We start from the raw sequence: 26,671 nt of genomic DNA, 5'->3' as shown, positions 1-26,671 counted from the left end.
TCTGTCTGTTCGTCCCAGTGTGTTTGCCATGTTCTGCGCAGGTGTTGTCTTATGTGTGGCTTGAGGTCTGTGTAGGGTACCGTTCTAATGTCCACAGTGTTCCTGAGTGTAGCAGCACCGGCCCTCTCGTCTGCCAACTCGTTCCCAGCGATCCCTGCGTGCCCTGGGACCCAACAGAGGACCAGCTCATGCTTTTGTGCATACACGGACATGATAGTGCTGAATACAAGATTAACTATGTGGTTTTTGGGGGGCTTGTGCGATGACAGTGCGCGAACAACACTCAAAGAATCTGTATAGATGATGGAATTGGGAATTTGAGTTTCAAGAATGTGTCGTACAATCAGTAAAATTCCATACGCTTCTGCTGAAAAAACTGATGTGTGCACGCTCATGGTTCTGGCTGCATTGAAATTAGGACCATGAGCAGCGCAAGACACCATACTGGAGGTTTTAGAAGCGTCACTATAAAATTCTGCACATGTGTATTTAAACTGCAAAGACAGAAAGTGCTGCAGTATTGCAGCTCGTGGTACACGATTTTTGTCAAGTCTCATAAAAGAAAGGTCGCACGACACCGGGCGAACTTGCCAAGGCGGTGAACTGTTAGAAAAGGATGACCTGTACACATCTAAAAACGAAGCACTGAGATCCGAGGCTCGCTCTCTCACTCTAAGTGAAAAGGGCAGAGGAACGGATGGGCGATTTGCAAACAGCAGAGATGTTGATGTATCGTTAAAGACAGGATAAAAAGGATGATTATTCAGCGATGAAATTTTAAAAGCATATAGCAAGTCCATGTACGTTCGTTGGTTCTCAAGGCTCCACTTATCACACTCGACATACAGACTCTCGACAGGGCTAGCGCGAAAAGCACCCGACGCAAGCCGCAGCCCCAAGTGTAGCACTGGGTCAAGCATTCGCAACGCTGTTTTAGTCGCCGACCCATATACCACACTGCCATAGTCTAAACGAGACCCAACCAAAGCAGTATAGAGCCGTAGTAGGAGTTCTTTGTCGGAACCATACGATTGATGGGAGAGAACCTTAAGTATATTCATTATTTTCAGACATTGATGTTTAAGTTTCTTGATGTGTGGAATGAATGTGGGTTTCTGGTCAAACACAACACCTAAGAACTTGTGCTCCTTGTTTACAGGAAGCGACACGCCATTCAGAGTAATGTCTGGGTCCGGATGGACCCCGCGCTTCCTGGAGAACACAACGCAGGAGCTTTTTGCAGGATTCAATTTAAACCCATTCTTGTCTGCCCAGCCGGCAAGCTTCTTGACACCAAGCTGGACTTGACGTTCGCATATTGACATATTAGATGATTTAAAAGATATTTGCACGTCGTCTACATACATAGAATATGAGATGGTTGGTGGCAGTGCCTTTCCAAGAGAGTTCATCTTTACGATAAAGAGAGTGCAACTCAACACGCCACCTTGCGGCACGCCATTTTCGGTCCCTCCATCTAAACCTCCAGAGAAGGTTAAAAAAAAAACCCTCCCAAGAGTGCAAGCCCCGAAAGACGTTACGTAAATAGTCACACTCCAGTAGCTCTGAACACTTCATAATGGGAAGAGAAAATGTTGTTCAATGGAACTGCAGAGGTCTTCTTAATAATCTTCACGATGTATATGAGATCCTGCATACTAATCAGCCAAGTGTGATGTGTGTCCAGGAAGCACATTTAAATAACAGTCACACAAATTTCTTGAACAGTTATATGGTATTCAGAAATGACAGGGACGGCTGCACGCACCCTTCGGGCGGTGTGGCAATAATCGCCCGTAAATCCTTAGCATGCCACCCTATCACTTTGAACACTTCTCTTGAGGCTGTAGCAATCCGCACAATAATATTTTATAGGTTGATAACGGTATGCTCCATATGCATTCCTCCCGATTTTGCACTTTCAAGCTCCGACTTCGGGGCGCTGGTGGACCAGCTGCCGCGGCCGGGTATCGAACCCGCGACCTCTAGCTCAGCAGCGCAACGCCTTAGCCACTAAGCCACCGCGGCGGGTGCGAATTTGATGCTCAATTGTAGTGGCCTGTAACATCGCTGCAAGGCTAAAGGCCACAAAGACCAAAGGGCTCAGACAATGTAGGAAAGCGCAGCCCTTCTTTTGCCGCAAGGTACCGTTACCGCCTGTGGGTTTACCTGTGCGTGCAGCACCCGTCATTGCCGTTGTTACAAAAACGCGCAAGTGCTTGCGGCACGGGATTAACAGCCATCCTGAATAGATTCTTCGCACGCCACCGCCGACACACGAACGGGGCTCGCTCATAATTCACCGAGGTGCGCGAGGCAGAACCGGAACAGAGGCGGGTGAGGAAATGACGATGGGAGAAAAGGAGAGGAAGGAGGAGAACGCGGAAGGAAACTAAGGAGGAAACTCGACTCCGTGTAGTGCCGCTGACGCACAGAATCAGCGGCGCGCACACAGCTTCCGTCGAAAAGCGTGAACGCGCTCCCACTGACGCTCATATTCGAGGTACCTGGTCTCGCGCGGCTGCTCTAACGAGTTTTGTCTTCACCGGCTTCAGCCGTCTCTTCGGCTTCTGCTTCGCTCTTAGCCTCAACCCGAATCCCGCCGCCTCCTCCAAAGCTCTTCTTTCCCAATTTCCCCTTACCACGCAGTCTTTTGGCGTGAAAGCGAAGGAGCCGTGGAAAAAAACACTACTTTGCGAACTGTCACCCGTAGCACTAAATCAGGCCTGACAGGTTGAGCGCCGTTGCGTTGTTTTAGTAAAATTACTTTGCGTCGAAATCCTCCAACGTAGATGTTATTTTTTTTCATTATTCTGTATTGAAGGGAGCGAAAACGTGAAGGGAAATTGCGACGTGCTGCACTACATAGGACGACCTATGCTCGCTCGGAGATTATCACCGGTTAGACTGAAATTGGAGGAAAGAACGGGGAAGGTTTGCTCTTTCGGTGCGTTCATATATTAGCAGAAAACGTGTCACTTTACATCCCGCGTAGCACGAAAATATGCAGACGTCTGGTTTTCTGAGGGCGTGTGTGTGTGTATTTGGCGGAATAGTAGGCGGAAAGTGTTGGGCTGCGTCGAAAACTGTAGCGCGGAAAGAGCCATTAGTGGGAAGAAGGTAGTGTTTTTATTTTGGAGTACGGCAGCAGTGCAATAGTAATGAGTCTGCGCCTTACTAGGTGAGTTGCTAGCACGTTAAAGCATTCCTCGCTGCTCGATCGGGCAACGCAAAGGAAATGGAGATGTGCGAAAGGTCAGTCACAATTTCTACATCAGTAATTTTTTCGCGAACTTTGTTACCTAAACCCATGCTGTACAAAAACAAACAAAAAATGAGTCAGTTTCTCTACCCAAGGGGCCTGTCTCGTTGTTTTTTGCGCTCTAATTCCCTGATATTATGTCTTAGTTTGTCCATGGGTGAAAGGTGTTCGTATTGCGCGTAATAGATGATATTTTGAACTTCTCAAATGATTACTAATGACACGACATGCAGCCGCCTGCCAATTCCCATGTAATAATCTCGTAAAAAGACGCTCTAAACAATTTCGATAGTTGGGTTCTTGATACGAATGTTTTCGGTTTACTATTTCTGCAACTGCGACTTCGTCTAATTCGAGCTAACCGCTTCCTTTATGCAATGTCCCGCAGGCAAAGGGCAATAATTAATAGGCGTCAACTATTTCGATGCCTGCCTTGATCATTGCGTTCGTATGACGGACGTACAAAAGAGCAGTCGTGCTGTTTTACTAACGGCAAAAACAAAAAATACATAACAAATCTTTTTTGATCCCCTGATGCTGCGAATAAAACTCCACACAACAAACACAAAAAGTAGTACTACGTTTAAGCTCACCACACGTTCAAAATTCCCGCAATGGGTATCGACGCGAAACAGTTGGTGTTGTTTGAAGCAGTTATTCGCACGTAATATAAACACGACAGTTATATAACCAACTTAAGCAGAATGCAAAAAGAAAACGTTCGGGCACCGAACCGCTGCGTCGCACCTGAACACAAGAGATTGAAATTTCTGAATTGGAGTAACCTTCCTTTCTGCTATCAGACTGTCATTCCATTTTCACAGCTGTCGGCAACACATTTTACGAAGCGCTGTTGCTAAGGGCTCTTCTGAGTTAGGTCATGCCAAGCACATACTTGGCGGCCGGTAATAGAACAGAAAAACAAGAATGCCGGCTAGTATAAAAAAACTACCTGCGCTAGCCACCGAAACAATTGCCTCGGGGACGTGCTGTGAGCTTGAATGAATGGTTAGAGGATGCAGTGAAAGAGAAGAAACACAGGACTCGCCCTCTTTTGCAGTCACGTATTGCGTGCACCGCGCGGCAGTTTTCGTTCTCTCGTCGCACCCGTAAAGCTTGTTATTTGTGTTTACGCAATCCATGCACTATGCAGAGCTTGGCAATAAAGATAGCTTGCTCGCTATACATTGGGGATAAAACCCGCCGCTGCCTGGACAACCGGGCTACGTGTTAAAATGAAGCAAGCAAAACTGCATGCCAAGATTATCTTTCTGCGAATACACTGAATAGGTCTGTGCTGACAAGAAGCCAGCGGCTGGTAATCACGCTGAAAGCCTGTCTTGGACAAATTACCTGCGAATAGGGAAAAAACAGGGATTAGTATAAGAAGATACCCGTTGGTGCCGTTAACTACCCTTTGTCTTTCTGGTCGAATGTGAGGAATTGATTTCCGGCATCACTGATTCCGTGATTTATTGGCTAGTCACTTTAAAAACATTGTGTTGCGTCCCACTCTTCAGTCTTCGTTCAGTTTCTTTAATCGGACTTATCATTCGTTGCTGAATGAATTTAGCCAATAGTACGGAGGAAACGAAGGTCAGGAACGGACTCCTTCTATAAGAATGATAGTGCACTAATTCAAGTAGCACCGGATAAAAACAAAAAGAAACTTGGGAGTTTGAAATGGGCTGAGCAGGATAATGGGAATCAGGATGGCTAAAAAAGAAAATTTTGCGAGGATACAACCCCCTACCTGTTAAAGCAAAATAAACAAAATGAGCTCCTGATAAAAATGAATATTAAAAGAATCGGAAATGTATAAAAACGCCCACCTCCCCTCGCGGGAACCCCTGTGTAGATGCGACGCATAGGGGGTTCACGTTGCAGCGTTGGACAGCGGAGGAACGGCGCTGGAACGATGGAGCGGAGCGGCGCAGGCACCGCGTTTCATAGCGCGCATAACGGTGAGGGGACGCGCCGGCGCCAGTGCGTCTGCCGCGGCAATGACGTAACACAATACAAGACAATCCACTTTAATCCAATCCAATCTAAATCCAATCCAATCCAATCCAAGCCAAGCCAATACATACGAATCCAATCAAATGCCCCTCGCGAGAGAGTGTTCGCTACCGGAGAGGAGAGGGGGTGAGCGGCGGAGAGCACAGCTCCCGCAGCGAGGAGAATGGGGGAGGGGCGGATGCCGACAACAACGCCGACGACGCCGGATGCAGGGACGAGGCGAGTGAATGAGATGCAGTCGCAACTAAAAGGGGCGTAGATACACCTGCAACATATTTAAACACGTGAGTTCAATAACTAGCCTTCCTGGTTCTTGAACTTGTTGCCATAACATCGGAGAGAAATTGGATGGCGTTTGTTGGTTTATTTCCAGGCCTGCCACTTTAATCAGGTTCCACGGAGGGTTAGATCCGCTCGGAGTGGACTGATCGCTCTGTACTTCCCACGCCGACCGGAGAAAACGATAAACATAGCAAACCTTTAAGTTAAAAAGGCAAGCCACCGTGAGCCGATGGACACAGCTTTGACACAGTGTGTAATTTACCTTGTACGCCTGAAAAATTACGCGCAAACCAGTAAAAACCACACTCGTCCTCTGCTCGCACAGCTGAATCTTTTCAGTATTCTGTGGATAGTACAGGGAGATGACCAAACAAACCGGCACGTCATCATAGCACTCCGTCTTATGATTAATAAGGCAGTTTTCTCTCTAAAGAGCTGTACTGCGCTCAACACACGCTAATGAATCGATCGAATCCAAATATTTTTGAGTGAATCTTACCCAGTAATTTACGGTATTTTACGAATGTTTTTCATTTTTTTTCAACAACGCTGGTACCTTGTATATCATAAGTACAAGACCTTCGTCGCGTGATTTCTGGGTCGCTTTTTGAAAAACAGTCTGAGATCATAAAACAGTCCACTGTCTGAATGCCACAAGTTCTTTAACGGAGACGGTAATTTCGCGCCTGATTTGCACCGTTCCAGCATTTTGTCGCTATACAACGAAGTAGGCCTTGTTGAGAGGAGAGGGTAAATGAACCAAAACCTCTTTTGATTGATTTTGGGGTTTAACCCGCCGACGCTTCACAGGCGATGAGGCGCCCAGTAGTCGAGGGCTGGTTAACATTGACCACCTGGGGATCTTTAAGGTGCGCCGAAATGTTGAAAGCACGGGCGTTTTTGCCTTTCGCTTCCACCAGAAAAGCGGCCGCCGCGGCCGGGAATCGAAACCACGTCCTCGTGCTCAGCACCACAACGCCTTATCCACTGAGCCACCGGGGCGGGACGAAACCGCGGTGGGTCAAAATACACGCACCCCCACAAACACGCACGTACGCTTTTCTTAGTCTAACTTTTTTATCCAGTTGGAACATCCACAAAACAACGCAACCCCTCAAAACACCGTCCTCTGGGGCGTAGACTACGTGTTTCCGCAGTAGGAACGCGATAAGGAAAGCTCTTCCGGCATTGAGGGCTCTCCCATACAAGCACTATTTGCGATAACACACGCCCACTCGCAGGCACGAGCTGCTGTTTCAATCCCCTAGATGGCTGTGGTCTGCATGCGCCACCCACGCCGAGCTCTTTCATTCGCCGCTAGCCCGACAAATCACGCGGCTGTTATGGCCACCGGCGCAATACGCCAATGTAACAGGGCACTGCAGACGGGTCACGCTGCACTTGAAGTCTGCTTGAGCGCTTGGATTGCAGGTAGAGGACGTGCTCGCATCGGCGTGGTACTCCATAAAAAGTGATAATATAGTACGATGATAGCCCCCATAATCAGTGAAGTTGCAACTGGAAGTGCAGCGTGCCATGGGAAGCACTTCGGGTGGCTTTTAAAACATTAGCAGTGGTTTAGCTCGGCTATGCCAGGAAATACGTAGCATGATCTAAGGTTCAGCTGGTTATTCTTAGGTTTCCTGGTTGTCTAGTATTAGCTGATTATCATGCTTACTGCTGTTAAAACGATTTTCAATCCAATCCAAACCAGTCCAATCCAGTCGCGGCGGCGGCAGCTCAGGCGCCCCCGCTGTGCGCCGTAAGACGTCACTGCTCCTCGCGCATGCGCTGCACGGCTCTCCAGGAGCCACGCGAAACTCCTCAACCTGGGCCAGTGTAGCTCACGCTACAAAATAAATTTACTTCGGTTGTCCCCGACCTACTGGGCCCTGCTTCAAATACAGTCATATTGCTTCAATGCGCTCTTTGCAATTTTTACTACGGAGCAGTATATGCCTAAACCGCAGTTTTCATTCCGGTGAAGTGCTTTACTCGGCGCCGCTACACCGTTACCCCGCGGACCCGCCGAACCCTCCTTCACAACTGCGTGAAAAGGGTATTAACAAAATATTCATTTCTTTTTTATGCTGATGATGTCAAACTATTTAGGCACATTGGCGGTGTTCATGACTGCAGTGCCTTGCAGAGTGATGTGTCGGAATTATCGGTCTGGTGCAGCAAAAACTGTATCATTTTAAACCCTGCAAAAACAAAGGTTATCACGTACAGCGGAAAACAGATCATGTACTGTTTTCGTGCAGTATTGAAGGAGCTCCTCTGCAAAGGGTTGAGGAGATTAGAGACCTTGGGGGCTCTTCGACAGTACCCTCAGTACCCTCGAATGTACCCTCCTCATTGTGACATCTTTCCTTCCCTCCATTCCTTGAAGTGCAGACGCATGCGTGCATATCTTGTTCAAAATTGTTCATGGTAACCTTTCTTGCGCAGACCAACTTAACTATTTAGAATTTAGGGTTCCAAAAAGGCCCACCCGGTCGCATCACCCCTTCTTGACCGCTGCACTCCTGTCCGCAAAATGCAGAATTCCTGCAACCTATTATTTGAACGCCTTGACATCTTCCAAATTTTTTTAAACATTTATCGGACTGAAATGTTCAATAGAATGTGTCATACATCTACGATGTCTCTATCGTTTTTCTTATTATTTCTTATATTTGATTTATTTATTTTCGTTTATTCCATTGATGCAATTTCTTTGTCTGTGGTTCTGATAGACGCATATTTTTGTAACTGTTTTCTGCGATTTGCTCGGCTTATCCTTTATATCTGCACTCCTGCCAATGTTTCTTTTTGTTCTTTTTTGTCAAATTATGTGGTTATGCTTGTGTTGTCTGTGCAAGATGAGAAACTGCAAAAGCGTCGGTCGTTGCATCTTGCGAATAATTTAATGCAGTACAACTAATTACCTTCACTGTACTTTTACAAGAAGACTTGTTTTGGAAAGTATCTCTTTTTTTTACCTGTACTCGCCTTTCACTGAGCCTGTGTTTTATTTATTTCATTTCCATCACTTCAATTTGTGTGTGGTTGTCCTGTTTTGTTTCTTGTAATATGCTTCTTGCATTTTGTATTTATATCACTGACCGCGCGCCTGCACTAAAGCCATTGGCTGTTCTTTGGCACGCAAATAAACGTGATTGCTTAAATCATTGATTATTAATATTATTATTATTAATATCATTATTATTGATGACGGTTTGGATTTATTCACGCGAAGGCCAACAAGGGCAAAGAGCGCCAAAGACAACCGCAAGCGGACCGTTTTCTCAGCGGCAAACGGAAACTCCGGCTCCCGGTAACACGGTAAACGGTGACGCAAACACGCTAGTGATATGCTAAAACTCTTTTATAGACGCATAACTACCTAAATGTTTGCTTTTTATTTTCCACGTACTGCGTGCACGTCTATGTGTTATCAGTAAAAAGTACACGGAAACGTTTGTAACGCCTGGATGAAAAATGTGTGCGAACTATTTCCTTTAAGCAAAAATGTCAGCTTTAGCCTTCGAAGGCCATTCTTTTACATACATTTGCATATAAAGTGACCGTTAGCCGCGCATTAAAATGGATCGTACTACTGGCTTGGCCCGTAATAGTTTTTGGCCGTAATAACCCGTAATAGCCCGTAATAGCCGCATTAATCACTTGGCTGTAATAGCCCGTAATAATAGCATAAAATGCGTTTTTTCTGTAGTTAGCTAGATTTGGTAATTTTATATCGCGATGCCTTTTTCTTGCCTATAAATAAAACAGTAGCCCTGTACTACCTCTAATAATTTAATAGTTGCATTTGTTAAAACACCCAACTTCATTCGCGGCAAGAGCTACTGACGCTACAAACTGGCAATGCGACCGCGGAAAGGTTCTATTTTGTTCATTCTCGTCCTTTGTTTTTTGTGTGTGTTGCCTATAACTGCATGTGCATTCGTATATGCAACCGTAAGAACTGGCACCGTCACCGCTGCCACGGAGTACGCTTGAGAGACACGTTCCAGACCCCTGAATCAACGCAGAAGCAGACGGAAGGGTGTGGTTTCAGCAGCAATTAATTCACCAACGCTGCACCGGGCCGGACGTAACGCAACAACCTACGTGTTTTTTAGGTGGCGCCGTGTATCGTAAAACGAAGCATTGGAAAAATGTTGCAGGTTATTATGGTGTCTGCATACTTTTGCTCCGCCAGCCGTAACGTTTTTTTACGGTGAAATACGTTTGACGTAACTTCAATTTAATTTTCAGGTTACGGCGGACGCGAGTAATTTTTTACTTTCGGTTATGTCGGACGTAACTCAGAACACGAGGTTAAAACACAGTCGGACACAACTTTAATTTAAAAAATCGCACGCCTCGGTCCGAGTCAGGCCAGTCGAAACTGGGTTCGTTATTCCGGGAAGGGGCTGCATAGGGAAATACGAAACGGGAAGGGTGTTTTGTACCGGGTTGGAACGGCAGGGAAAAAACGAGAAGGTTCAAATGGGAACGGGTTGAAATGGGAACAGGAGAAGTGGGAAAGGGCGAAAAGGGAAGGTCGTTTTGCGCCGGGTTGAAACGGGAGGGAACAAACGGGAAGGATGAAATGCGAATGGGTTCAAACGGGAGCCTCCAATATGCAGAGTGTAATGTCTATAGCCTTGCAACTACTAAATTGTCGCAACGAACTCGTTTGGGGTATGAATGAAATATACACAAGTTCGGTGCGCGAAAGACATGAAATGTGCTTTGAGTGGCTACCAGTTCATTCTGGTATAACGGGGAATATCCTCTCCTATGCGGCCGCCACAGAAGCCCACGACCTCAACTACATCGTCGGAATCCCGTTTTCTAACGAGGATAGCAAAGCAGGTGCATTTGACCTAAGATGGAAACTCCAGCTGCCGGCTCGGCAGGATCCTCTCAGAAGGTATGCGCATCCCCATGTGATAGACCCTAAGTGCGATTTCCGGCACGCGCAGGGCCTGCCCAAACGCACTCAAGGCGTGCCACACCGGCTGCGACCTAACGTTGCATACCCCCGGAGCTTCTTGTTTAAGTAGGGCTGGGTAGCGTCGCCATCGTGTACAGTGTGCTCTACTACCGACAACATTAGCACATGTTAAGCCGCTGCCCCCCATATGCTAGTCAACGCGCAACACCATTGAAGACACTTGTGCGACTCCGACGCGGAGGTCCTCTAGAACTCTCACACTTCCTTGGACCCTCGCTAAATCACGAGGAGTCGGTGCTGGGAACAACAACTCTGCGTATTTGCTTGCGGAAACAGGGCTACAAGAGGTCCTGTGAACCCTGGGAACATACGCATTATATATATATATATATATATATATATATATATTGTAATGCAGAAGATTGGCAACGTTCACCGGAAGAATCAGGACCGTCACCAATCCCCTGCGGGAGATGTGCGCCACTTTATCGTCGTCGGTAGCAGAAGCCGAATATGGAAGCCGCACCGCCATCGCCTAGAGCGACGGGGCTCTCTCTCGCTCTGCTTTCTCCAAGCGTCGACTGTGCTCGGACTGTGCTCGGCCTGTGCCCTCCTTATCTTTCGCCTACACAGTAACATTTGCCAATAAACCCCATTTCAATATATATATATATATATATATATATCAGGGTGTCGAACCGAAAAAAATAACGGTTCGGTTACGGTTCGGGTTCGGGTGAAATAATTTCGTTCCGGTTCAGTTCCGGTTCGACAAAATCACGTACCGAACCGGTTCGCGAACCGGTTCGGGAGCTTGAACCGGTTCGCGAACCGGTTCGATGAGTTGAATTATCACTGAAATTAGAAAAAAAAACATTTACTAGTTTAAAACGACCGTCAAATCAAAACACAAACTAACATTCAAAATGCTGCTGCTCACCAAGGGCAGCTTTAAACAATTTAAAGCTTTAAACAGCTTTAAACTTTAAACAATTTGGAGATATTAGAAAAACACATGAAGTGGCGACGATTTACCACCTTCTTTCTCGCTCAGACTTTATGTTGTCCCAGTGACTATTCAGAAAGCCACCGCCAAGAGATATGACGGTGGGATATATTTTCTGCCCTTTCCTTTTTTGTTGAAATCGCAATCGTCGCTATGCAATCACCCATCACGCTAACCTTGAAGCCTTAAATTTAGTCCTGCGTACTGGCGCGTTCAAATACCAGCGCTTAATACCAATGGCGCACATTTTTTATATTTGTAACAAAACAGAAAAATCCTACAACAGGCACATAAATACTACCAATGAATTAGAATATTTGGTCACCAATAATTTGTTAGCCGTCACCTTATCGAATGTGTTAGCCACACTTTTGTTAAAATTAAGCTTTAGTTAACGCTCAGTCACTGCATTATTGCTCTGACCACTGCAATTCCTTTTGCGATACCGAAAGTGTTCATTACAATCAGTATGTCATCGTACCGCCTGAACCCTTACCATCGTTCCGTGTGCTACATTGCGGAATCTTATAACAGATAATGTGGTTACAAAATGAAAGGGAAATTTGACACGTGGAGCATGAGATGGGACTTTTTGGGTAGACGCTCTTTAATTAGTCCACAGCAGTACTCCCCTCCGGAACGAGTAGCAGTAGAAGCAATGTAGCGAGTTGGGCAAACGGCTTAGCAAACGGCTTAGCCACTGAGCAGCTCCTGCGGTCACACTTGTCAAGTATTAATAGTGTCCGACCTTTTAAACAAATTATGAAATGCAAAAAGTTTGCACACATCGGGTGTGAGCTTTCGCTGTTGCGCAGTGGAGCACTCCTGCAGCCTGATTGCTCCAATGAAGTCGCAGCTAGGCAAGGGCAAAGTCGTTTTATATCCCCTGCACGCTGCCGAGAATGACATTTCGTTTGGTCAGCTTGCACTACGCTCGCGCCTCCAGCAGCAACAGACCAATGCTACATTGGTGCTCATTCATTTCCCCTGTTGTTACATAGAGCGTGATAGTGTTCAATTGTCTGGAGGGGAAAGTGCACGAGCAAGTACGAAGTTGATGGTACGGGAAAGAAAAAAAGGCCTGAATTGCATTGACTGTGCAATATCAACAACAGAGGGTCGAACCGTTTCGGCATGAACCGGTAACCGTTATTTCTTTTTCCGGTTCAGTTCCGGTTCGGGTTCAGCGTGCTCAAAAAATAACGGTTCGGGTTCGGGTTCAGTGCCGGAAAAAATACCGGTTCAGTTCCGGTTTTCGGTTCGGTTCGGTTCCGGTTCGACACCCTGATATATATATATATATATATATATATATATATATATATATATATATATATAGGATGCAGCGATGGCGTAGAGGTAGAACACCCGTCTCGCGTGCAGAAGGACCGTGGTTCGAATCCCGGTGCCGGACAATTCCCACCGGATTAAAAAAAAAAATCCGCGTATTGATGGAATTGCACAAAGGGGCTTGGGGTGCGGCCTGACCCCGGCGACCATTGCCGGTAATGCACTCCCTCACCAGAGCAGGATTGGCCACCCTGGTGTAGTAATGGCCACAACCTCCCATGAATACGCCAACTAACCCTCGGCCCTCAGTCCCCAGCGGCTGCGAAGCAACTGACCACGGCGGCGGTCAGACCTGTGACGCAGCAGAGGGTGCTAAGAATCACTGGATCCGGACAGGCCGCCAATGGAATCTGAACCTGGCAACGTTTAACGCGCGAACCTTATCTAGCGAAGCAAGTCTCGAGGTGTTGTTCGAGGAATTAAAGGGCATTAAATGGGATGTAATAGGGCTTAGCGAGGTTAGGAGGGCAGGCGAAGCCCTTACGGTGCTGAAAAATGGACACGTCCTATGTTACCGTGGTCTAGAGGACAGAAGAGAACTGGGAGTGGGATTTCTAGTCAATAAAAGCATAGCTGGCAACATAGACGAATACTATAGCATTAACGAAAGGGCAGCAGGTCTTGTAATTAGGCTAAATAAGAGGTACAAGCTCAAGGTGGTGCAGGGCTACGCGCCCACATCCAGCCACGACGACCAAGTAGTGGAACGCTTCTATGAAGATGTGGAATCGGCAATGGCTAAAGTAAAAACACAGTATACCGTAGTTATGGGGGACTTCAATGCTAAAGTAGGCAAGAATCAGGCTGGAGACAAGGCAGTTGGGAACTATGGTCTGGGCTGTAGAAATAGCAGGGGGGACCTACTAGTTGAGTTTGCATAACGGAATAACCTACGCATAATGAATACCTTCTTCTGTAAACGGGAGAGTCGGAAGTGGACCTGGAGGAGCCCGAATGGGGAGCACAAAAATGAAATAGACCTCATATTATGCGATAACCCTGGCGTCGTGCAGGATGCGGAAGTGCTCGGAAGGGTAAGGTGTAGTGACCACCGTATGGTAAGATCCCGAATTAGGCTAGATTTTAGGAGGGACCGCAACAAGCTAGTACGAAAGAAGCCGATAAATGAGCTAACAGTAAGACGTAAAGTAGAAGAATTCAGGATCGCGCTGCAGAACCGATATTCCGCTCTTAACGAGGAAGCCGAGTTTACGACGCAGGAAGCCAGCGACAACCTTACACGCATTATTACGGAGTGTGCAGTAGAAGTCGGGGGCACTATAGCTAGACAGGATACTGGTAAACTTTCACAGGAGACGAAAGATCTAATCAGGAAACGGCAAACCATGAGAATCTCCACCGCAGCTGACAGAATAGAACTAGCGGAGCTCTCCAAGCTAATCAATAAGCGTAAGACAGCTGACATACGGAAGTATAACATGGAGAGGATCGAATACGCTGTAAAGAACGGAGGTAGCCTGAAAGCAGTGAAGAGACGTCTTGGCGTGGGGAAAAATCAGATGTATGCACTTAAGGATAAGCAAGGCAATGTCATCACAAATAGGGATAAAATAGTCACAGTGGCCGAGGAGTTCTATAGGGATCTGTACAGTAGCCAGGACATACAGGATAATGCCGAACGAGACAGTAGTTCACAGGAGATAGACATCCCACCAGTAACGACCGAAGAAGTAAGGAAGGCTTTGAAAGAAATGAAAAGGGGCAAAGCACCTGGTGAGGATCAGATAACAGCAGACCTCTTGAAGGATGGCGGAGAAATTGTCCTTGAAAAACTGGCAAACCTGTATACGCAATGCCTAATGACCGCAATGGTACCGGAATCTTGGAAGAACGCGAATATCATCCTAATTCATAAGAAAGGCGACATGAAGGACTTAAAAAATTACCGGCCGATCAGCTTACTGTCAGTCGTCTACAAGGTATTTACCAAGGTAATCGCTAACCGAATTTCTGCAACCTTAGATTTCAGTCAACCTAAAGAACAAGCAGGGTTCCGTAAAGGTTATTCAACAATGGACCATATTCACACGATCAATCAGGTGATAGAGAAGTGCGCTGAGTATACTGAACCCCTATATATAGCCTTCATAGATTATGAGAAAGCATTTGACTCGGTCGAAACCCTAGCAGTCATTCAGGCATTACGGAACCAGGGGGTAGATGAGCATTATGTAACAATACTAGAGGATATCTACAATGGGTCTACAGCTACGATCATGCTCCATAGGGAGAGCAGTAAAATACCTATAAGAAAGGGTGTCAGACAAGGAGACACAATCTCTCCAATGCTATTCACAGCATGTTTACAAGAAGTATTCAGAACGTTGGATTGGGAACAGGTGGGTGTAAGGGTTAATGGAGAATACCTCAGTAACCTCAGATTTGCTGATGACGTTGCCTTGCTAAGTAACTCGGGGGACGAATTGCAAAGCATGCTTTCCGCACTGGGCGAACAGAGTAGAACCGTGGGACTGAAAATTAATATGCAGAAAACTAAAGTAATGATCAATAACCTCGGGACAGCACAGCGGTTTGACATAGGTGGGGAGGCAGTGGAAGTGGTAAGCGAATATATCTACTTAGGCCAAGTTGTGACCCCAGATCCAAACCATGAGGCAGAGATAATTAGAAGGATCAGAATGGGGTGGGGTGCATATGGCAGACATTCTCAGATAATGAATAGCAGCCTACCATTGTCGCTGAAGAAGAAATTGTATGACAGCTGCATCTTACCGGTACTCACCTACGGGGCAGAAACTTGGAGGCTCACTAAGAGGGTTCAACTTAAATTGAGAACAACTCAGCGGGCAATGGAGCGGAAAATGATAGGTGTAACATTAAGGGACAGGAAGAGAGCGGAGTGGGTCAGGGAGCAAACTGGTGTTAAAGACATATTAGTAGAAATTAAGAAGAAGAAATGGACGTGGGCAGGACATGTAATGCGAAGGCAAGATAACCGCTGGTCATTAAGGGTAACAGAGTGGATCCCTAGAGAAGGCAAGCGTTGCAGGGGGCGGCAGAAAGTTAGATGGGCAGATGAGATAAAGAAGTTTGCGGGGATAAATTGGTCACAGTTGGCACAGGACCGAGGCAATTGGAGAATAATGGGAGAGGCCTTTGCCCTGCAGTGGGCGTAGATAGGCTGGTGATGATGATGATGATGATATATATATATATATTTATATATATATCTCTCACCCTCGCCCCACTTTTCTCTTTTCTTTTTTTTTCTTTTTCTCGCTCTCTATTTTCTCATTTCATCTCACAGTATTCACCCCATGTGGAGTAGCAAGTCTTATAGCTATTGGGGCGGATGTCTTCAGCTTTTATTAGAGGTTCTCTCTCTCTCTCTCTCTCTCTCTCTCTCTCTCTCTCTCTCTCTCTCTTTCTCATAGCAACAACGCATCACAAACTACTCTGGAGACTACAACTGAAAGAGAACACCACATGTGCTAAAACACTGTTCACTGAAACATGTAAACTTAAAAACAATTTGCTAAAAATCACGCCCCAATGAAGGCATAAAACTTACACAAGAGCATCATCACACGGATTAGCTTACATACACAGAGAAACCTAACCCCGTTAGTATAAAGTATGTAAATTGAAGTTACGTACTACGGCAAGGAAAGTACACATGCTTTGTCAAGCTACGCAGTTCCTTACAAAAAGCTGAAAAGAAACTACGGAACACGTCCAACCTTTCTGCGAGCATGTTGTATAAGTGCTGAATGGGTGCCGCGGGTCTGTTGTTAGCGCTGCGGGCGTGGACATGATACGGTGAAGACGCCCTTCTGTTGCCCGTCACGGTTGTCAAATTAATGGCATCCTCTACAATCGATACAGCTGTGGACTAGTTTGTACAAAAATAGTAAACCAGCTTCCGCCCTACAGCTGTGCAATGGGTTCATTACAAGTAAGCTGGTGGAATCGACACCAGAATTATCCCTACTCATCGCAGTAGCATACCTATGTTTGTGTATTTAGAGAAGATTACTTTGCACTCACTCAATCGCTGCGACACCTTGCATTCCAAACCACGAATGCGTATTCTAATAACGGATGACACATACGAGCGCAGAGATGAATAATTGTGTCTGGATACTTAAATTCTCTGGAAACAAAAAAGTTGCACCTATTGTGCGCAAAGTACGACGGGTAATATCATTAGTATAATGGCTGTAAATGCGATCTTGGAGTCAAACAAAACTCTTCCCTCCCGATTTAGCTCTTCTTAACAAATACGATAAACCCGCCGCGGTGGCTCAGTGGCTAAGGCGTTTTGCTGCTGAGTACGAGGATGCGGGTTCAATTCCTGGCCGCGGTTGGCGCTTTCTGGTGCAGGGGAAACGTAAAAACGCCTGTGTGTACGAGATGTCGATACACATTAAAGATCCCCAGGTGGTCAGGAGTCCTCCACTACGGCGCGCCTCATCGCCTGCGTTGCGTCGTCGCGCGAAACCCTACAATCAATAAAATCAACCAAATAAGATAAGTGAAACTGATGCCATCTACTTTACCGGTATACGACACCACTTTGGATTTTGCCCTGATAAATATCAACTTATTTCTGTTACACCAGTCTGAACATGCGGCGATGTCAGATTGCAGCCGTGCAGAGCCTGACATGTTGCCAATCACTTTGATTATTTTAATTTCGTCTGCGTATAGTAAGAACGATGAGTACTGAATTGCTGTCAAAACATTATTGACAAAGAGTGGAAACAAAAGAGGTCCAAGTACAGTGCCTTGAGGCACACCACTTGTGGCCGAGTAACTGCTGGAGTGCTGCCCGTTACAGTGCATGTAGAAGTGACGTCTAGTAAGGTAGTGTTTCGGCAGATGAAGCAACGGGTCAGGAATGCCGAGGTCGGATAGGTTTTTACACAACAAGGGGTGGGAAACCCAATCGAACGCCTTTCTAAGGTCACAGTATACCACGTCTAGTTGGGGTCGGGTTTCGACTGCCGTTGGCGCATGTTCCAAACAAGCAACTATGTTAGTAGTTGTTGACCGGTCGCGTATAAAACCACATTATTATAGAATCATTTCATTGCTTACTCTCGACCTAACCAGGGAATGAATGATAGACTCAAATTCTTTTGAAGCACTGTACAGTAGGGGCATTGGCCCGTATTGTCCGAATTTCTGTGCAGGTAGAACTTTAGCAATTTTCCAGAAGTCAGGATACGTGCCAGTACTGATGCAGTTGTTCACCAAAGATACAAGCACTGGAGCAAGGATTAGACCAAAAGCCTTGAGTAGAGCCATGGGAATGCCATCTGTGCCACATCCAGCGAGGGCTTCGCGTCCCGTAAGCTTTTAATTAGTTTGCTTCCCAACAAAGGCCGTGCTCAGTGTCGTACCACAACAATTGCAAGTGGGAGAGGATGAAACGTCGCAAGTATCTCTATACACCGTTTTAAACTACTGAGCAAACGTGTCAGTAACGTAGTCGGTAATAACGCTTTCGATAATAACCTTAATTCTGAATTTTTATTTGCGTGGAAAAACACCGGACGCATATTTTTAATCAAGAAGCTTCAATTTCTTACTATGCACATGTGTTCTGATTTAAATATGCCCTAAATATTATTTCGTCAAACCCTATTGGCATGTATGAGCCGCCCCACTAATAGAGGTAAACAGCCTTGCCCTAACATACTTCCAGTTTATGCTTCAGTTATGCGAAAATGCTTTCTGCAATCTGTGCATCAAACGGATCCCGAGAAATCGGAACGCTAAGTGGGTGACGCGGAAAACATTACGCGAAAAAGGCGGCCGAAAAAACCCGCTGATACTTGCAAAACTTTTCTCTGCATAAAAAAACCCAAACTTAGTAATACAATGCGACTTTTGAGCGCGCTTTCAGAGGAAAAACCCAGTTTGTGTTAGGGTACTTCTACTGCGAAATTAGGGTAGTTTTACTTCAGGTACTGCTACTGTATTGGGGTACTTCTACGGCTACTCGAAGTAACGAGCCCGGGACAAACAACACGGTACAATGGTACAAGGGTCGTGTTCTTCGCAGCAACATAAGCTGCTCCTGTAGTGTGCTCACCCAGCGAGATACACATCAAGACGGAAGGGGCAGCGAAATATGCAGTTGCAGGCTCTATGATAAAGAGTGTTAGAGCCAATACACATGCAGCCTTCTAGTTCGAATCGGGCTTTCTATTCCGGTAGGACAATGGCCTACGATAGGCCGGTGTGACGGCACCACCATTACAAGTTAGACACGCCCAACTCCGATGACACTGCGTTCTTATCTAGCAGCTATGAAGAACACGGCATAAATATAAGACCGAATGGAGCGGCAGAAGGCTTTTACTTGGGGTTTGATCTAGGAAAGGGCATGTTCAAGTTCGAAAAGAACTGGGGAAACGGAATAAATGACACGCCAAAAATAGGCCAAGGAGGTCTTTCTTTCCCTTGTATGTGGTGTGCGTATTCACCCGAAGACAGACCGCCAAGGCAACCCTTCCCACCCTCTCTTCTCCCAATGCTACAGCGAACTTCTTGCGAGCAGGTGTGCGCCTTACAAAAATGCAGCAGGGCACTATACGACACGTAACTGTTCTAGTCTGCTAAACCGAGTTTTTGGTTAGTTGGCCGTCTGTTTGGACAAATCGATCACGCATTTGTCTCTCGCCGTCGAGCACCGTACGCCGATGGTGCGCCTACCTCGTCTACGCCTACCACCATTACTTCCTTGGTGTATCGATTACCTCCAATCTATATTTTTCTCCCTCCAAGCCGGAGGTTGAACGCAAACAAAGCAGGATGCTGCAACGCTTTGAGCAGTGTTGTTTGAACCGAACTTCCCCATGCAGGCTCGTTCCTGTCGTAGTGCGGTCCGAACAGATGAGAATTCGTGGTAATAATCGCTGGCATCCTGAGCGCGGATGTGCGCACAAAGCCTAACTACTTGGACCCGACAGCACAGCAATTGTGATGACGATGTTGTCTTGACGGAAAGCGGCACTTCTGGCAGACCCGAGGATAGGCAGCTGTGGCGTGTGCGCTTTGACGTATTGGCTGGCTCTCGGATATCTTGTTGGTCATTTGGCTGCCTGCTTGAACTTTGCAAGCTCTAGGAAGTTGAAATAAGCAGTTGCGCTTCTTGGGAATAATTATACAACAGCTGTTTAATATTGATACTCTTAATTAAGCGTATACAACTGTGATTAAGGTAAGGGGAAGGTAAATGTACTCAGTGCCTCATTCCCTTTATAATGTTGCAGCTTATACAATCTGGCATCCGTTTCTATTATCTACAGCGGGTTTGTTATGGGCTAATTTCCCTTCGAGTGCCGTTCAACGTTGCCTTAACAAGTTGCTTACACGTAATTCGTCAGCAAAGCATGAGTCACAGAGCCTCTGTTTCTGATTAAAGAACGACTGTGGAACAAAGGTAGAAGCGAAAGAGGCGCAAATGCGCTGGCAATAATTAACCAAAGCTCGATTTGATCAATCACTTTGTGCCCGTGCTACTCTATATTATCATTATTGTTGCCATTATCATCATAATCATCCCCATCATCATATTTATGTCCACAGCAAGATCAACGTCACCCCCATCGAGTTCCAACTTCAATCTTGCTTCCCACTTTAAGTTCCAACTTCAAACTCACAATTTGCCACAAAATTTTCGCATCTCATCGTTCTACCGAGTCATCGGTATTCTCCTCCTATTTCTAACCCCGTCTCTGGGTAGCCACTCCGTTAAACGCGTGGTCCACCGGCTGTACGTTCTGCACGTTTTGTGTACAGCGCAACTCCACTTGTTTGTCTTAATTTTGGCTAGCATGTCATCCACCCGAGTTTTCCCCCTATTTCAAAGTATTATTTGTCTATTCTAAGCGTTACTCCCTTCACGGCTGGGTAAACCGACCAAGTTGCTATTCGAGTTTTCTTGCTGCGTCTAAAGTGTGAGCAATACGTGATTACAAAGAGCACGCATTCAGACTACAAATTTATATAGAAACACGCTTTATTGCTCATATTGGTTCCAAATGCATGACAACACAGGAAAAAATGTTCAGCCTTATCGCGTTGCTTTTTCAGTCAGCACTGTATACAAAACAAGACAATGAATTGCTACGCATTAAAACTAGCGAACTAGGAAGGAAGAAACACAAATACGAATGGTACGGCGGAACATGCGAAAACAATAGCGTAGTGTCTTGTGGCCTTCGACGGAACTCTAGATCAGCGCTTCAGGCATTGCTAGAGTGCCGTCCGACGACATTCGAACATTTAGGACTAAGCTAAAACTGGTACAAGCATCTGCCGGTGTAGGTTTTCCGCCACAGCTTCTTGATGCCAGGAAGAGCGGTTCGAAATCGCCTCTTGCCTCGATTATTTCTTTTCACCTTCAAATTTAAATACAATTTTCATGGCTTGGTTGAGTTTTTGGTGTTTGAAATGGTTGCTTTGTGTTCGCACCGTCATCTTATGTTACATTTGGATTAGGCTACCTTGCTATACGTTAGCTAGAGTGGGGTAGTACCCGATGCGGCAGATTTATTAGGACACACCGGTTGACGTCGATATAGTGGAGTGCTTATCGTAGAGCAGGACGGCACTCTAGACACAGCCAAACAAAAAAAATTTCACCATCTTCCCGTATGGGAACCCTGAGTAGTATGCGAAGCGACATGGGGTCGACTCAAGTTCTTATTAGTTTTCAGTTCAATCACGGCGTTGCGGAAGGATAATGAGTGGAGCGGAGCGCGCCCGCGCGCGCGTCATTTAAATCGCGGAGCTACAGTGGCCCCCCCAGCGGAGTATGCAGCGGCTACCGTCGCGTCTCTAACCCTAAGCTGCTTCGCATTATCGCGCGCGGAGCCGCAGGTGTTGCCATTCGTTGCGCAATCCCGGAGAAAATAGGAGCTTCGGAGAGGAGAGGAGGAATACCGGAGAGGAGAGGAGCGTCTAAGAGGAGAGGAGGAATTCCCCGCATACTACTCAGGGTTCCCCTGCGGGAAGATGACGGCGGTGGTTGAACGCGAAGCTATCTCGTGATGGATTATTTGGTTGGCCAATCTCTAGGGGCATCCTGCCACAATCATTGTCAGCCGTGCCTGGCCAGGCATGCGCAGTGGTGTGTGGACGCCCCACAACGGCGCCCACACAACTGCGGAGGGAACAGGCTCGACCGTAAGCTGCTTCGCATCTAAAACGCGATTGGTGACATGTGGTTCTGCAAACAGTTACCCAGAAACGGAAGGCTTATTTCCCACTTTTTTCAATCTCTGTTGTCCCAGGTCTATAGGGCCAGTGATTTTACGCCGTTTTTTATCCTTAGCAAAAGAGGAAATGCAATGAGGCGAAGGTAAGGAAGATGCAACAGCAAAAAACTGTATTTGATTCCCTGTCATAGGAATCGGTAAAACACAAGGGTGCACTATGCAGCAAAATCTGCAGCTTAGCATGTTGTGCGGGTCAGCGGATGTCTTGTGGGTGTGCTTGGCGAGCGATTTCCTGCTGGCGAGTCGCTTCGGCAAAGGTGTACTGGCGTCATGTCCGTGACTAATATGACATCAGTGAAATCTTGGTGTATTCCGGCGTAAAACACTTTCGTGTTAAAATACAAACCCGGAAAACAGCAACCCTAACTATAACGTACTCTCTAGTACTAAAGGCTGCTTCCCCGCAAGAAGACCCTGTGTGCAGGGGTGCACCCTTTGCAGGCCGCTTGCTTCGTTGTACAGGCCTCATTTCCGTGACGGATATTATGTCACTGAAATCTTCGTGTATACCGCAATAAAACAGTTCGTGTTAAAAAAGAAAATACAAAACTGACAATGAAAGCGTGAAAATGCACGTGGCAGCGTTCGTGGGCCCGCTTTCCAGAGAGGCGTCGCAACTTCGCGTTTGCTGGTTTTTAGGGGCGAAGCTCCTAAAGCCATGGTTCTGTCCATCCCTTGTGTCTCGTGGTACGTGACCGCCGCATGCTTTCGGATATGTCGAAAAGTGGGCCGCGTTGCACGCGCAAGAACCGGCTGCAACCGGCAGCGCAAACACGGCACCGGGAGCGCGAGCTTGTCTGTGTTCGCCAACGGAGGCGCGAGCGCACGTGCACTGCGAGGGGGAGATCACGCAAGAGATCACGCCACGATCGCAGGCAGTCGTTCTCGGAGATCGAACGAGACGCAAGGACCTTTGCTCGTTTCCTCTCGTCTTGTTCGGGCACAAGTTCGCCCTAAATAAAAGTTCTTTCTTCAAATACGCACTCAGATGTATCCATATGAACCCTACCACGATCCGAGGAACGTGTATAGACTTAGTGTTTGCAAACTTCCCATTGCAGCCAGTACAAGAACGTCTCTCGCTTCATTTCACAGATCATAAAGACGTCGTAATGAAGGGACCTCGCAATCCAGTCATGACAATGACAAAAAGAAAAGAACAAACGAAGAAACGAAACAACAAACGAACAAGAACAAAATAAAAGAACAAAATAAAAGTTGATTTGTACAATGTACGCACACAGTCTTACGTCTTTCTTAATGATGTAATGGGCGAACTTTCACTGGAGAGTTACGGTTACCGATGATCTCCCCCTCTCGAGCTTCGCCCCTTTATCATCATTCATTCCGTGGATATGGCGTGATTTTTTTCCCCGGGTCCTAATTGGCGCCTTGGCTCGTACCACGGGGGGAACGAGAACCTGAATATTTTGCGCACGTCATCGCCATGTCCACATTTATCAAATGAAAGTAGACGAAACCACTGAAAACAAACGAGAGGATAAGAGGCGGCTGTACAAAGTGCAACATGGCGGGACGGTGGGGTGAGCGACTCGGCGGCTAAGTTTTCGCTGAAATTTCTTGTGTCGCAGCGGGTGCCTCGTCTTCCCCTCAACCTCTGCAGATTCCCGCTGTTGTGTCTGCACCTGATGTGTTTTTTATATAAGGTTAAAACGTTATATGTCTCCCGAAGCGAGAAAAAGAATGGTCGTCATTGTCGGTGTCAACATGAATACCAAAATACCCACCGCTGTAAAAATAAATCAACGAATACAACACACTGAGCTTTCTTCTCATTTGCAGCCCTATTACTTCCGCACACCCGATTGTCCAGTTGGAAACCATGGTATGGGGACGATCATTCACCGGGAATAACGTTTCGCCGGTAGAAAAACGTACAATAGGAAAATAAATTTTCAGCATTTTCGTTAGAGAATTTACCTTTATACAGCCTACATTACGTGTTCCGTATTGTAGTTAGTTATTTGTACAGAAATATACCGCTGTCCTGTTACGTGAACGCGGGTAAAGCAGCGGTAGTAGCGGTCGCAAGGGTGCGTAAACCAGCGGGGATGCATAAAAACACAAATATCTTCAGCGTTTCATAAGCTTTGAGAAGAATCAAGCGGATTTTTTTCATGAAATATCTTCGCTGTTGTCAGCCGAGGCAGAACGAAGGAAACAGTGGCCTTTCCAGCGAGTAATCACTCAAAGGTATATGAGCATTATAAAGTTACGGCCTTTCTAGTAAGTGTATTTTCAAAAATCAGAATACACGCCCGAAAAAGAGGCATTTTGTGAGTGAGCTGTTTTACGCGAAGATGATCAGTTGGCTGAGAAACTCGTTCCTTCAATATGATATAGTTTCAGTGGATAGTTAGCAGCAAACTAAAGTGAACAAAACTTATCTATAGGCTAATCGAACTCAGCTTACAGGAGCGATTTGTAAATAAATCACTGGTAAACTTTTAACATGCCTACTTACCTACCCACCTACATACATACGTACAGCCGTGAGCTGAAGTAAACGGACCACGGGAGCGGTGGCCAAAACTAATCGCTGCGCCGTCTGGTTGCGCGGCGCCTGTTGTCGAGACCGCGCACAGCGCAGGCGCGGCCTAGCAGTACAGCACACATGCCGCTATCACTCGCTGCTTCGCGATGGTCTCACGCTCCGATAAATTGACGCCAGGGAAGCCGCGCTGCCCTTTTACTGCCTGCGGGTGACACACCTTCAGTGGAAATGGCGCGCTGGCGCAATCGGCGGCAACGCGGCTCCGCTGGCAGAGTTGGCGCGCTGGTGATTATGTCGGGCTTCAAGCTTTTTTTTTTTTTTTTTTTTGCAATCCCCCCCCCCCTTCCCCGTCATATATTGAAGCAGAAAATGAAGCAGAAAAAAATCACTGGACAGTCGAAGAAAATAAAACACAACACCATCTTTGTCGGTTTTGAGGATAGATGCATGCGAAATCACAGCCTCCCGAGAATATCAGCAAACTGAGAAAATTATTGATGCTAACCTTACATGCCAAGGTTTTGACAAATACTGCTGTGTTTAGGTATGTACTGCATTGCTTTATGAAACTTCGTTTGCCGCATGCGGCATATGTGCCATTTCGCAATTTCTCGGGAAAATCCAGCTTCGCAATTTTTCAAGTTCGAGGCACCGACACATACATTTTATGTTCAAAAACTATATTGCGATATGAGATACCATTGAACCACGCCTTCAATTCCCAGCGACTATCGAGCTGCATGCAAACTACATTTTTCGATTAAATTTATTTGCACTTGAAAACGTCATTGACAGTTCTTGCGCACTTCTGTGCCATGAGTTGAAATTGCAGGATTTGATCCAAAGAGGGCCGTTCAGTCGACGATTGAAGATAAAAAATTTACTAGCTTATGGTCGATGGCATGCGGCAAACAAACGACGGTATACTTCAAAACAGCCAAGTTTATTTACACGTAATATTTTACAAAGCATTGCAGAGGGCTGTCGTTCATAGATGGGGGTCCGCAGACAAAAAGAGGAACGTGGGAGAAGAGGAACTCCGTGGGTCCCTCCGCGGTACTCCCAACTTCCTTTTATTTTTCCAAACCCTGCCACGAACTAAAAAAAGTGGATTTGCCGCATGACATGTTAGAATAACGCCTCCGCACAGCACAAATTTTCAAGCTGGCTTTTCGCAGAGCGTTTAAATTATGCAGAAAAGCCACACTCAAAGGGCGTGCATAGAGATATGTGTATGAGCGACTTTAGCTGCAAGGGTTAATTGTGCGACAATAGGACACGTATCAACATATTTCATCGTGGGGTCCCTCATCACTTTTTCAAGCCCAGAAGGAGTCTTTGGTACGCTACTAGCCGAGTACCACTGGCATAAAAAATCAGAGGTCGGACAAATCCCAAGTCCTGCGGGCAGCCCTTTCCTTCACCACGCCATAATCTTTATTTAATTACAAAAGTCCCGCCTCCCAAAGAGACGTCTCAACCGAGAGTGAGGAGGACCTATCAATTAGCCAATACTATAGGCCGCTGAGCGGCCACAAAGACAGTCAATTGTTCTTGTGTACACAAATAGCTATGGGGCCCAACTCTGTCACTCTCATGCAGAAACTCGAAACTCGAAAAACACGAACACGAAAAACACGAAACACGAACTCCAACAAACAACAAGACAGCAGATATCAACTGAAAAACTTTATCACTTAACAAAAAAGAAACCTCCTGCTTTTTGAATAAAAAAATGCTACGAGCCCAACGCAGCCACAGCACGCTATGTGTGGCAGCGTAGCACGATTGCCACTTATCAGGTGAGTCGCATCGTTTTCAATTATAGGGCGGTGCCCGGCAGTGTTCCTCTAACTGCGCGGCGCGATTCCCCTGGCGTCAATTTATCGGAGCGTGAGACAATTGCGAAGCAGCGGGTGATAGCGGCATGTGTGCTGTACTGCTAGGACGCGCCTGCGCTGTGCGCGGTCTCGACAACAGGCGCCGCGCAATCAGACGGCGCAGCGATAAGTTT

General features: G+C 46.4%; 1 long non-coding RNA gene across 2 annotated transcripts in view; it reads right to left on the bottom strand.

Annotated features, from left to right (window-relative positions):
* Positions 1 to 26,671, bottom strand: part of LOC144178858 (uncharacterized) — a 723,527-nt gene that overhangs the window by 608,651 nt on the left and 88,205 nt on the right. The window lies entirely within an intron of this gene.

The sequence above is a fragment of the Haemaphysalis longicornis genome, unplaced genomic scaffold (assembly GCF_048455015.1).
Source record: "Haemaphysalis longicornis isolate Haplotype H1 unplaced genomic scaffold, Haemaphysalis longicornis Haplotype H1 scaffold_4, whole genome shotgun sequence".
Taxonomy (NCBI): domain Eukaryota; kingdom Metazoa; phylum Arthropoda; class Arachnida; order Ixodida; family Ixodidae; genus Haemaphysalis; species Haemaphysalis longicornis.
The sequence above is the reverse complement of the archived record's forward strand: the minus strand, read 5'-3'. Positions and strand labels throughout refer to the sequence as shown.